This window comes from Rattus norvegicus, chromosome 16, assembly GCF_036323735.1.
Source record: "Rattus norvegicus strain BN/NHsdMcwi chromosome 16, GRCr8, whole genome shotgun sequence".
Classification (NCBI taxonomy): domain Eukaryota; kingdom Metazoa; phylum Chordata; class Mammalia; order Rodentia; family Muridae; genus Rattus; species Rattus norvegicus.
This window is the reverse complement of record NC_086034.1, coordinates 59,331,538-59,346,431: the sequence shown is the minus strand read 5'-3', so window position 1 is coordinate 59,346,431 and position 14,894 is coordinate 59,331,538. Positions and strand designations below refer to the sequence as shown.

The following is a 14,894-nucleotide window of genomic DNA, read 5'->3' as shown; positions in this document are numbered from 1 at the left end:
GGGAGGCGGAAGGGGGATGGTTCAGGAGGGGAACACCCTTATTGGGGGAGGGAAAGGGGGAAGGTTGCTTATGTCTGGGAAACTGGGGAAGGGAATAACATTTGAAATGTAAATAAAAATACATCCAATTAAAACAAAAGAAAAGATGTTTTCTGGACATAATCTTTCCAGCAGCTTGCTGGACCCTCTGTCCTGGTGTTGATAACAGATAACTTGAAAATATTTCCTCTCTTTGTCTTGGAATATTTCCACCAATTTAATAGAATTCTAGTATTTTTGCACATTTTTTTCTTTGTTCAAGATTTTATTAAACGTCTTTACAAGACAACATCCAGCCTCCAAATGTAGCCGGCAAGAACCCTGCTATGCTGTCGGCACTGACATGGCAGGTGTCTCTGGCTTCCCAACCTTCTGTTCTGAGATGGGGGTGGTGGGCAAGATTTCATCTTTAGGTTCCACGATGCTCACATGATCAGGAAGTGGCTTCTTGGAACCAATGTAACATTGGTCCCACTTGGATCACTTGGGTCCCAGGGCAGCATGATCTTCACTTTGATGCCCAGCATAGCCTGTTTGAGGAGCACATGGCGCAGAGCAGTGTCAACATAGTTAACATGGTCTCCGCTGTGAATCATCAGACTATCCACAAACTTCATGGACTTGGCCCTCTGTCCTCGGAGCTTCCCATACACCACCACCTCTCAGCCCTTGGCCCCGCTCTCCATTATGAACCAAAGCACACCATAGCGGGCTCTTCAAACTGCAAGCCCTCCTAGGAGTTTGTAGCGTAGAGACTGCCTGCGCAATGGCACGAAGACCTCTCGTGGCCACTTTTTCTGCATACAGCTCTATGCTGCCTTCAGGGAAGCCAAACCGCTTCTCGACAACTGCAGTCAACTCTCTGATTCGACCACCTTTCTCGCCAAGAACATTCTGTGTTCTGGTGACTAAAATAACGATTTCTGTGTTGGTCAGCATAACTCGGACTTCAACTCCAGAGTAGCCATCGACAGGCAGCTCCCGAGTGAGAACATGCGGTGCTTCGAACTTCCTCTTCTTGGAAATCTGTACCGTCATCTTGCTGCTGTGAGCCGCTGAAAGGAAAGGAAGGCGATTCTGTACATTTTTATTCCATGGAATATACTTCAATTCTTTACACCAGTCCAGGAACTGGAGTTTTATATCTACTAAAGTTTACAAAGACCCACACTGGTGTTTCTACTAAGTACTAGTCTGTGCTCAAATAATCACTTATTTATGTTTAGTTCCACAAGATTCCCACAATAGTGGGTGGATAGGCATCCTGATATGGAAGAGAAAGATGTCGGTGTTCTACCAATGCCTGAGTATTATGTGTATATCTATGGTGATGGGAGAGAGAGAGAGAGAGAGAGAGAACTTCACTGTTATAATCACTAGTGAGATGCTCATGGCCCTGTTAACTAGCTAGCTCTCATTCATGCTTCAGGTAGCCAAACTAATGACACACATTAGAGCATTACAGGAAAAAAGAGAGATAAGAAAGTAGCAGCAAGATTGGATAGGAAGAAAGAGTTTAGCAGAGGGAAATTAGAACAGAGTAATTATAGATCGGAGAGTATATGATACAGATATAGATGGATTATACTCATGTACAGTATGTCATCAAACCCTTGTCTTAGTCAGGGCTTTACTGCTGTGAACAGACACTATGACCAAGACAACTCTTATAAGGAGTTAAATTAAATCATTAATTGGGGCTGGCTTACAGGTTCAGAGGTTCAGTCCATTATCATCAAGGTGGGAACATGGCAGCATCCAGGCAGGCATGGTGCAAGAGGAGCTGAGAGGTCTACATCTTCACCTGAAGTCCTCTAGAAGAGTGGCTTCTAGGCAGCTAGGATGAGGGTTTAAAGCCCATGCACATAGTGACACACCTCCACCACAAGGTCACACCTCCTAATAGTGACACTCCCTGGGCCAAGCATATAAAAGCCAACATACCCCTTAGAAATAAAATATGCTAATAAAACAAAAATTGGAATAAAACATCAGAAGGAGTTATTCTGGAGAATCACACGTCATGACCGACTCTAGTGAGCTGGTCATGAACTCTTATGTGAGCTGTCACCATACCCTAAATAGCATATTTTAAGTGTTATAATATTTTTATTCTCTAATACAATTAAGCACATTCAATAGAAATTAGTCTCTGAGAGTCGCAAGTGGACCCTCCATACAAAGAATGCAGCTTTTCCTCTGCTGCCTTTCTCTATGGCCCATGTGAAGAATATTGCAACAAATTCCCACCATGACAGGAAAAGACCAGATGCAAATCAACATGCACTGCAGTAGCAAATATGGTGCATTTTAAAATTCATGGTGATTTTAGTTTGTATTCTGCCAGCAAGGGGCAATGATTAAGATTGGGGGAAATAATGGGTGCTGAACATTCAGAAGTGAATCTATTTGAGCCACAAAGATAACAGAGAAATAACCAGAAAGTTTCCTATGGATAATAAATCTTAGCAGTGAAATCAGGGTATTTATGAAGCAAGAAATGAGGCTGAATCTTTTGTATATAGCCCGTCTCGTTGCTATATCTCTCCCTTTGTAATCTGGAACAAAGCTCCTTAAAGTCAGGGACAGGATTCTATTTGAGGTTCTATAAGTGAATATGAGGGTCATAAAAACATTAAAAGGTTCCTGAGTCCACGAACACATATATAACACAGAATCAACTATTAATTGAATCTTAGGGGTGTGTGTTTGTGTGTGTGTGTGTGTGTGTGTGTGTGTGTGTGTGTGCGCGTGTGTGTTTGATCAGTGAATTTTACACTTTCTGATTTCATTGCAGTCTTGATCCTCAACACACAGCCTGCAGACTTTGTACTTTTCATGATGGCGTGTCACACAAAATTAGCGAATACTCTCTTAACTCAGTACAAAACTTAGGGTATCACATGTTAAAAATTGGAGTGTGATTACTCTGCACATAATGTTTTCTACCCTTGTAAAAACAGTTTTTCATCATAAAAAATGAAAACATTTTCTTATCATTATCCCTTAATACATAAGTATCAAATTATTGTACTGTGTTTGATTTAAAAAAATGATGTTTGAGTTGCAAACTTGAGTTTCATAAAAGAGGTCTTGGTTTGGATTAGGATGGAGTTTTAAAAGAAGTTCAAAAATACCCTTCTGACATCTTGTAATACATGTTTGTGCATTGGTGTTCCTAGCATTGATTATTATAAATCTAATGCAATAATTTCAAGAGAATAATGAAGATGCTGTAAGTCTGGGGTACCAAATATTCCTCAAAAATTTAACTATTTTTGTAAAAGTAAACAAGTGCTCCCATCTCTCAATAGTGCAAATTGTTTCATCTTTAATAAATGGTAAAATTGTACACATTCCAAAGACTTGTTGAAAATAAATTTTCTATAATTTGTTACCAGCAAACCTTGATTGTTATACCTGTTTTATGTAACAATATGCACAAAGTTTTATACATTTTCTCAAAAGAAACGATTGAGTGGGAAAATTTAAGAAAGCATGAGCTGCAAAAAGTTCTTAAATTTTGTATCATTTTTTACTAGTTCTGTTGAAAATGCCTGATCTAGATAGGTACTCACTAATGAATCTGATAACTTACTAAAACACAAAAAAGTATACCGCTTGTGATAACTTCATCTTTTACGTCTCTATGACAATTGCATTTCTAATTATGGGAATTAAATATTTGTATTAAATAAAAGATGACTACATAATTATTACAAATCTTATTACTATGCAAGGACTCGTGTTTTCCCTAGAAAGTTATTACCAATCTTAAACCATTTCAGACACAATGTTTTCAAAATGTATACTACAGGAGAGAAGTAAACTTTCAAAATGCAGGCTTTTATACTGGGAAATGTTTTGTCCTCTGGGCAACATAACTATGGTATTCAGTTATGAACCAACATCTATTTTTAATTAATAACTTACCTAGGCATCATAATAGTCATAATAACAGATATATTTCAGTATGTAAGTGTTAGAGAAAGAGGGGAAGGTATCTTCAAAGTCAGGAGACAAGTAATATCATATTGTCACACTGTGCCACAATCTTCACAAGAGATATTTTTTGAAAGGGAAAGCATAAGAGTGTTGCTGCCTCTGTAGTGGCAAGAAGCACCAGAGAACTAAGTACTCATGATAGACTTCATATAGGTTTTCTTGTAGGGCAGCTTTTCTGAAGGATTAAATGGCAAGATCAGGGATTGGTGGGATTTTGTACCCTGCTCTTAGTCCTTTTCTTTCTCATGTAGGACAGAGCCTGGACACTCTGAAGCCTTGAGGGGCTGGAAATGGCAGTTGTGACCAATAGAGAGTGGAATGTCTAGTGCTGTTGCCCTAGGGGGCTTCAATATATGTTTAGGAGTTCCCACATGCCACTGTGAGTGCATGCAATAAAGCCTTGCAGTTTTGTGTAATTAGGTTCCATGCTTAGCTGTATTAGTGGGATCTCTGGTCTAATGATTGCAAGCAAGGAAAGGAAACATTCTTGTTCGGTTGAAATATTAGCAGACGTCTTTCCATATACTGTTAGTAAACATGGTGTGTATCAATTATGGTTTTTCTTCTCTGCTTTATTAATTTTATTTTTTGACTTGCTGAATTAAAAAAAATGAATGATCTAATTTTAGCCAAATGCTTTGTCTTTGTTTGCAATTATATGGTTTTTTAATTATTTTAATTTGATAGTTTATATTCATTGATCATACTCCTCTTTCTCTTCCTCCTCCTCCTTCCTCTTCATTTTTTCATTTGAAATTCCAAGGCAGATCATACTTTTAGTATTATATACTTCAAACTTGATCTGGCATGTTACAATTTTTATGTATCCTGGAGCTTTATTTGTTAATAATTTGCATGGTAAATTTTCCTTGGCGACGATGAAATCGATTTCTAATTCTCCTGTTTTAGTAACTTTAGTATTAAAGGTTTGTCCTCCTCATTATTGATTTGTGCAATGTTTTCTCAATTTCTAATCTTAAAGTGAGACTGACACTAGGTACCCTGTTGCAAGTAAGGAAGAAATCATCTACAACAAATAGTTTTTTGAAGGAAACAGAGGATTGTTTTAAATAAATGTCCAATCATATACAGATGTGTCTTTTCTTAGTGTTAATAAGCTGGGTTTCTTAATTAGGGTTTCCTTTGCTGTAAAGAGACACCATGACCAAGGCAACTCTTCATTTATTTTTTATTGGATATTTTATGTATTTACATCTCAACTCCTTTCCCCCATCTCCCTTCCCCCACCCCCTACTTCTTTGAGGATGCTTCTACTCCTACTCACCCACTCCCACCTCAATGCCCTGGCATTTCCCTACACTGGGAAAATGAGCCTTGGTAGGATCAAGGGCTTCTCCTCCTATTGATGCCAGACAATGCTATCCTCTGCTACATAGGCAGCTGGAGCCATGGGTCCCTCCATGTGTACTCTTTGGTTGGTAGTTTAGTCCCAGGGAGCTCTGGGGTGTGGGGGATCTGGTTGGTTGATATTGTTGTTCTTCCTATGGAGTTGCAAACCACTTCAGCTTCTTCATTCCTTTCTCTAAGTACTCCATTGAGGTCCCTGTGCTAGGTCCAATGATTAGCTGCAAGCATCCTCATCTGTATCAGTAAGGCTCTGGCAGAGCCTCTCAGGAGACATCAATATTAGGCCAAAAGTTCTGAATGCCCAAGAAACAAGTCACAGACCATGTGAAGCTCAAAGAAGAAGGAAGACCAAAATCTGGATGCTTCAGTTCTTCCAGAAGGGAGAACAAAATACTCACAGGAGGAAATACAGGGACAAAGAGTGGAGCAGGGACTGGAGGAAAGGTCATTCAGAGACTGCCCCACCTGGGGATCCATCTCAAAAAATGTTGATTTTTTTTAATTATACTTGGGCAATCATTCTGTTGGTAAGTGGGAGTATTTTCCCTGTCGTGTCTAGAAGAAACTGTCTATGAGCAGCAGTCCTAGTCCTCTGGGTCTTATTATCTTTCCACCATCATTTCCATGATTTTTTCCTGAGCCTTAACTCTGAGGGTCGTATTACAGATGCCTCAGTTGTAGTTACACATCCTACTTATTCTCTGTATTTTGCCTAGTTGTGGATCTCTGTGACAGTCTCCATCTGATGCCAAAAAGAAATGTCTGATGAGAGGTAAGCACTACAATTATCTTTGGGTATAAATGTAAGAATTCAGAATAGAGTAAGAAATTATGTTGGTAGTCTATTCTCCACCATAGTTTATGACCTTTCCAGGCACAGGTAGTTGATTTGATTTACAGGACTAATCATGAATCTCTTCCTGCTCAGCCTTAGGACCAGTTTCACAGCTTTTGAAAACTCTCAAGATATGTGTGCCGCTATGACATAATAGGGATATCTTGTGGTGCTAGTCATAGTCATGATTTATAGGCCTTCTAGCTGGATACGACTAATGAATGCTTTTCTCCTAAAACAGGTTGCATAGACTCTTCTGTTATGGAGAAAGCTTCTAACTCAGTTCCAGTTCTATGCCTTTGAGTCCTCTGTCCAAAGTGTGTGGTATCTTCAAATTCTGGGAGGGAAACTATGATGAGAGTGCACCAATCAGGCTGAGTTGGTAGGTTCCGTTGTTTCTGTGTTCCCCAGTAGCTAGGGTTACAGCCATGAGCCTCTGTGCCTGTGTTTATGTGGTGTTCATGTTTGCATATGAAATATTTTTTCAATGATCACTTCCTCCACCCTTAAAGGTGCTTTTCCTAAATCCCAAGTAAAATAGCACATAAAATTAATACGAGTCCTTTTCAATTAATGACTCACTATTCATGAGTCAGTTACTTCTCTAAAATATTAATATTTGTAACACAGTATAAATATGTTTGAGAAGCACAGAAAAACTACAATAAAATGTTATACTTACTGTATCTCCTGGTATCTTTCTCTGAGCAAAGACTTTCTATAGAGATGAATGAATCAGTGTACCAAAAGGAAATGATACAAGGACAATTGGGATGCGCAAAGAACAGTGTCCAAGGCAATAAATCATCTAGAGTCAGCAGGAGCAGTGTAGAGGCATGGAAGACTCTTGCATTCAAGTACCGTCTTCCTTTACTACTTCTATCAATACATTTTAACATATTTTTTTCTTTTTATTTCATCTGTGTTTACTTTTTAAAGAAGGATGTCATTGGACACCACATTTTCATTCACAAGCCTTGCTGAGTTACAAGACCTAGGGAAGCTTGGGGTTCTGTTCTCTGTACTTTGGAAAACAAGCCACTTGGGGAATTCCTCTGTCAAGTGTGTGTTTACTTCTAAGACTAGTACATGCAGATGTTTTTTCATGTTTTAGGTAATGTATTTATGTTAATTAACAGCTTTTATTTTATTTTATTTTTTGTGATGTCTTTTTTCAATTTTTTATTATATATTTCTTTACTTACATTCCTAAGGTTATTCCCCTTCCCGGTTTCCTGTCCATAAGCCCCCATTCAAAACAACCCTGAGATTGCACCTCACACAAGTCAGAATGGCTAAGATAAAAAACTCCGGCGACAGCAGATGCTGGGGAGGATGTGGAGAAAGAGGAACACTCCTCCATTGTTGGTGGGATTGCAGACTGGTACAGCCATTCTGGAAATCAGTCTGGAGGTTCCTCAGAAAATTGGACATTGAACTACCTGAGGACCCAGCTATACCTCTCTTGGGCATACACCCAAAAGATGTTCCAACATACAACAAAGACACGTGCTCCACTATGTTCATAACAGCCTTATTTATAATAGCCAGAAGCTGAAAAGAACCCAGATGCCCTTCAACAGAGGAATGGTACATGCAGATTTAAATACAGGAAAAAAATTTAAGATGAAACTTAAGCCATCTTAACTTGGTCTACTAAGGAATCCAGCTCAGCAGCTAAAACTTCAGACCACAAAGTTAACATTAACGGTAGGTTGCATTACATCTTACAACAAATGTTCTATCAACCTCTTGAGTCAAACGTACTGTATCACAGTGTCGCATGTAGAAATTTTATCTTCCCCTTAGTTTTCATGCCACAAACGTATTTGAAATGTTCACAAAAAATAAACAAAAGCCATGGAAAATATATTATCAGAAGGAATGCAGGTAAGTGTCAAACACACAGCTCTGGTGAAGCCTAGTCTACTTCTCCCATGCGCGATGTGTCGTCATCGTCATCTCCTTCCAGGGGTGGCACTTCTTCAATTACAGCAGCCCTGGTGTCATCCACTGAAGGATCATCCTCATCAAAACCTAGACCAAACTGCATCTTACGCTCTTGGAGAGGACCTGGGTGCAAGTCTCACACCCTCCAAAGCAGCTCAGAACCATCTGCAGCTCTAAATGAAGAGGACTCAACACTTCCTCTGACCTTCGTGAACTCCTGCATGCATTTGCTGCATCGCATGCACAACTCAGGCACACACATGCACATAAAATGATTTAAAATAAACACTGCTCCACAAAATTATATAAATATATACATAAGCATTTCTATGTTATATATATACATATATATTATACATTATGTTTTGTACATTAGAGCTTCTCAAGAAAGCAACAAATATCTCTAAATGAAAATCAAAGCTGTCGCTCTCTAGCACCTTTGATGTCAGAGAGTTTTCTCAGGGGATATGTATTTTAATTCTCCCTCTTTTATTCAGTTATGACATTTCATTCACGTTTGATGTTTATTTGCTTCGCAATACTATGTTCAATTAAATATTATAAAATATGAATAATGAAAATGAATGATTATTAAGTGTGTCTTTCAAACTAAGAGAATATTTGATAAAATATAATTCTTACCACCATCATCGCCATCAATCTTCAGGCAGTCAGAAGATGATGATGAAACGCTTTCAAGTGATTAAGTTACCCAGGCCCACACACATCTGTGCCAGATGGGGTCCTAGAGCTGAAAGGAGAAGTGTACACATACTCCTACCCTATCCAGAACCCAGAAACTACCCGAAATTGATAACCATTTAGAAAGTGAAAATTAGAATTCTCCAAGGGACTATCACTATGGAAACGAACTCTTTTTAAGTTCAGACCCTATTCCCCAAAACAGATGGCCAAGAGAAGGCAAATTCAAGGGTGTCTTTGGAGAATCTGGAGGTTCTTTGTCTCATGACGTTGTCCGGGCATTTTTTTTCAACCTTACCTGTCCTGCAAGCATATATGATGAGTCTGTTTTTGTATTGTTACAGAATTTTCTTGTGTGTTTCTGTGTCTGTATGCACTTAGAGCTCTGTTTCTTGTTGGTTTGGCCCTATTCTGGTTTGTGTGGTTTTCTTTGTCTATTTTATTTTATTGTTATTCATTAGCTGCTTTTTCTTTTTAAAAACGAGAAATAGAGAGGTAGTAGAGCCAAAAAATTGAGAGGCAAGTTGGGGAGAAGCTGGGAGGAGTAGCAAGAGGGGAACCATAACCAGAATATAATGTACTAAAAACCTATTTCAATAAAAAAGTGAATATATATTTATGTCCATATGTATGTAAATAGTACACATAAACACAAAAGCGTGTGTGTGTGTGTGTATGTGTGTGTGTGTATGCATGTGTGCGATAACAACTAATAGGAAAAGAGGCCATGGATTTTAAGGAGAACAGGGAGGGGCTATATAGGAGGTTCAAAGAAAGGGAAAAAGAGTTACGTGCACAATAATATTATAATATAAAAATAATATTTTAAATGGTAAAGAAAACCTGGAGAAGGGAGGCTAAATGTGGGCATACATGATTATCTTGCATCTAGTCCATCATTCACTGGTGACTATGATATGGACTGTCTAATAATGAAGCCATTTTGGAAGAGAAGAGCATGGTAATAGTATCCTAGAAGTCTTGATAAAAAGTATAAAGAAATTTTATGGCAGACTTGAAGGAATGGTACAGTTTTATGTCTTCGTTTAATGGAGAGATTAATGTCGAAATGGCTATAGCTACTATGCTGTCCATTATTACCACATCAGAATATTTAGAAGTATGACATGATCATATGGAACTGTGTCATTTTACTCCTTAACACCAATGAGTGCATTCTGGAATTATTGTATTGTGGTTTATATGAGAGAGATTCCCAAGTGCCTCCATATATGACAGTGTCTTCACAATGCTTTTTAGAAGCAAAATCGTGGAAGGTTCTTCCTTGTCCATGATTCTATTTGTGACATATTAAGACTATACATCATTTACATATTTTATTATAAAAATATTAAAAATTAATAGCAATACATAAATCTATAGTTTTATATGTATACTATACATACTAATATAAAATTTAATATATAATAACATATTGTACCATGTTTTCTATTACATGTAACTCTATGTGTATGTATGTATGTTTGTGTGTGCATTATGTATCTGTGTACTATTTTATTACATTAAACATTTCAAAAATTAATTTAGTTATGTGAACAAAGAATCAATATAGAGCTGAAAGCATTGTTGACAGAAGAATAAGTCTAGTGAATGCATACATTGTTTATGCATGTATATGCATATATATATATCACAATTTTTGGCTCAGATAGAAATCATGTAGAAGCAAAAATCTATCACACAAAAGTTAAAAGGTCTATATTATTTAAACTTTTAATAGGATGAGACCACATTGTGCATTCTGATCAAAATTCTGTAAATGAATATAAGGTATCTGAAATATTTGGAATTAGATGCTGAACTTCTTGGTGAAGGTAAGAAAGGTTGAGATAATCCTAAGTATAATTTTTTTAATCTTCATTAACTTGAGTATTTCTTATATACATTTTGATTGTTATTCCCCTTCCCGGTTACCAGGCCAACATCCCCCTAACCCCTCCTCCTCCCCTTCTATATGGGCTTTTCCTCGCAATCCTCCCCCCATTACCACCCTCCCCCCAACAATCTCTTTCACTGGGAATTTAGTCTTGGCAGGACCAAGGGCTTCCCCTTCCACTGGTGCTCTTACTAGGCTATTCATTGCTACCTATGAGGTTGGAGCCCAGGGTCAGTCCATGTATAGTCTTTAGGTAGTGGCTTAGTCCCTGGAAGCTCTGGTTGGTTGTCATTGTTGTTCATATGGGGTCTCAAGCCCCTTAAAGCTCTTCCAGTTCTTTCTCTGATTCCTTCAACGGGGGTCCTGTTCTCAGTTCAGTGGTTTGCTGCTGGCATTCGCCTATGTATTTGCTGTACTCTGGCTGTGTCTCTCAGGAGAGATCTACATCCGGTTCCTGTAGGCCTGCACTTCTTTGCTTCATCCATCTTAAACATCTTTAGTCATAAGGGAAATGCAAATCAAAACAACACTGAGATTTCACCTTACGCAAGTGAGAATGGCTAAGATCAAAAACTCAGGTGACAGCAGATGCTGGCGAGGATGTGGAGAAAGAGGAACACTCCTCCATCGTGGTGGGATTGCAGACTGGTACAACCATTCTGGAAATCAGTCTGGAGGTTCCTCAGTAAATTGGACATTGAACTACTTGAGGACCCAGCTATACCTCTCTTGGGTGTATACTAAAAAGATGCCCCAACATATAGCAAAGACACATGCTCCACTATGTTCATCGCAGCCTTATTTATAATAGCAGAAGCTGGAAAGAACCCAGATGCCCTTCAACAGAGGAATGGATACAGAAAATGTGGTACATCTACACAATGGAATATTACTCAGCTATCAAAAACAACGAGTTTATGAAATTCGTAGGCAAATGGTTGGAACTGGAAAATATCATCCTGAGTGAGATAACCCAATCACAGAAAAACACACATGGTATGCACTCATTGATAAGTGGCTATTAGCTCAAATTACCCTAGATGCACAGAACACATGAAACTCAAGAAGGATGACCAAAACGCGAACGCTTCACTCCTTCTTTAGAAGGGGAACAAGAATACCCTTGGGAGGGAATAGGGAGGCAAAGTTTAGAACAGAGGCAGAAGGAACACCCATTCAGAGCCTGCCCCACATGTGGCTCATACATATACAGCCACCAAACTAAGTGTAATTTTTAAAGATTATTATTTGTATATTTGAGTCGAGATATAAGAACCTTACTTAACATCGCCTTCAAAGATTGGGTACAGAAATCCACAAGTATCACTGGCGGGTAAAATTTTTTAAGTGTACAAGTTTGGAAACAACTTGCAAGTACCTTGGATTGAAGCTCTCCTCACAAAGATGAAAACACTATGAGAGTAAAAAGCAAGAACATTATAATTTCACAGAGTTTGAATCGAAATGTAGACCGAAGTTCATTCCTATGCATAGAGATACTCACTAAGGATACTACTGCCCTTTACAAGGAATAAAAAAAATTATCAGGAGCTTTCACGTAGCCTTGAGATCTGAAATTAGCCTTTCCCCAAGAATAAGCAGCGTAGAATACGTGTATTTTTAAATAACATTTTGCATAAATATGGTTTTTCCTAAAACCTTAAAATAAGACAAATAAAAGAAAATATCAGTTTTCTTTTTCTGACACATAGTATGACACACCTCTCTTTAGGCTTTATTTGTGCACATTTTGAGACCTTGGATTCCTAGCAAAAACTTAAAAATGCTGAATAAATTTTCCTTTAGATGCGTTCACTTAAAAGTTATATTCGACCAAACCAATATGTAATATTATTTTGTTGCTTTGTTTTTGCGATGAGTCATCCCATAATAAATTAACACATTCGCTTGGTAAGACTCCTTGTCCCCACTTGTTCCCATTTAATGCTGCCATCATTGTGGTAAATATCCGCACATTTTCTCCGAAGAAAAGTTACATCAGACAGTGGGTGTGGCGATGGATAGTGCTAACGATGTCTCTTACACTCTAAAAGGCTTAAACTTTTGCTAGACCTCACAGACAGTTATCAATACACCTTCCCTGAAGTCACGTCGGACTTAACAATACTGTCTACTGTTTATCCAGACTATTTCAGATGCTGTTAAGAGAACCATGTAACAGTCGACCTTAGTTGGCTTGGATTTTCCATGTAATCAAGTGTTACAGCCTAAACTAATGTATAAGTGCTATCTTAACTTGCTCTTCCGTGCCCCTGGCCTAGATTAATGCATGTGTGCACTAACAATCATTTGCGGAAAGCAGCAAACACAGAGATTCAAAGCAATGGGATGAATATTCTCTAGATTATGCTCAACATATGAGAACATTCAGATATTGTTTGATAAACAACGTTTATGATACTGTCTGTCATCTGGCTCAGTGGAGGTCAGTTGGAATCATTGACTTAATGCCTGGTACAATTCTGTGACAGAGTTTTGTAAACTATCCCTCACTACTCCTCATGTGATGATTTTTATGTTTTCCAATAAAGACAGAACAAAACCTCCTCCCTGTGAGGGACAGACACAACACAGAGACAGACTGAGAGACACAGATACTGGGGCAGATTCACAACAGAACTTTCAAGGAGACATAGATGCAAACTAAAACAACAGATGGGGGATGTAGGAAATCGGGAGCATGAAGTAGGGAATTCAAATCCAGGCTCACTCAAGTTAAATGACATCAAAGGGACGGGTGGTACTTTTATTTCCCTCCCTATGTGACAGCTAGAGATTGTCAGCAACTAGAAGCACATGAACACGTTCCAGTTAGCAGCAGGTGTATAAAGGAGACAGAGAATAACGTAATCAGTAAAACCTTGAAGCTGTCCTTAGGATTTTTAACAACAGAATTGAGAGGAAACAGGGTGTAGGAATAGAGGCGTTTAGAAAAGGTGGTATTGCCTGCTATCTCCTCAAAAAATTTCAAGTTGAATAATCCATCAGCAATGACCTAAGTTTGGAAGGTGAAGAAACATGTCAGTTGATGAAGGCCTATGAAGACAGCATGTTGATCCTGGAAGAACAAAGCAGAGCCCCTTACTGCTATGTGAAATACAGGAACAGCTTTCACACAGGATAGAGCTGGAGTGGTCACAGAATCACTTTGTGGTTGATGTGGGTAAAATGGATCCAGAGACATCAAATAGGGTCAAGCTTGATCAGATTCATCTGAAAGGGAATTTGTCTGGAATCACTAATAATTAAAATATCTCCTGACTCATGATCACTTGCTGTTCTATGAAACACTTCTTACTATAATAATCATTTTTGCTATGTGCAGTTTTATTAGACATGTATGCCAATTCCCATAAATACATTGCATCCTCGAGACAATGATCTTTCAAAAATTACTATCACTAATTTCTCTTTTGCAAAATATTCTTCTGTGAAAGATGTGAAGCCCTTGTTGTATCCTGGCTATTTCAGAAAAGTCTTCCCTTCAGAACTTTTAATTAGTTCTGAGAGAACATTGTTTGTGAGAAAGAGGGGTCTCACTGTCTTGCTTTTAGTCACAAATCCTTTATCTAATATGTTGTTGCCCAAGACTCATTAATTCTACTCTTCTCCTTGTTGGGAGCACTCATTACTTTGCTCATTTGGAATCAGAGCAGGTTAGATGGGTTGAAAACTTTTTTTAAATGTGTGTCCTGAAAATAAACAGCTTGCAAGATAAAGCTGAGCACGGAGTGTTTGATGTATTACATCTCACTGGCATCTGACAAGCCTTACTCCCTGGTGATACAATTTTTTTCTAATAATTTAGTCTCAGTCTATTAAAAGACAACTGCAGATAATGCACCTAGGCAAGTGGTAAAGGATGGCCAGGGTGGCTTCTGTAGAGTGTTATCAATTTTTCCAACTTCACCACCAAGTGTTTTGCATTGATTTACACATATTTCAGAATAATTATTATCATTTTGGAATGATTAATTATAACATTTTAAGTTTGCTGCTCTGTATAATGTTATTAAAACCAAGATTTAAATGGACAATGAGCTATTATTTCCCATTTTCTTATGACTAAATGATTAT

The 14,894-nt window shown here is 38.1% G+C and overlaps 1 pseudogene; it reads right to left on the bottom strand.

Annotated features, from left to right (window-relative positions):
* Positions 1–363: 363 nt before the first annotated feature.
* Rps3-ps5 (ribosomal protein S3, pseudogene 5) lies at positions 364–1,077 on the bottom strand (annotated as a pseudogene).
* Between the last annotated feature and the right edge of the window lie 13,817 nt (positions 1,078–14,894).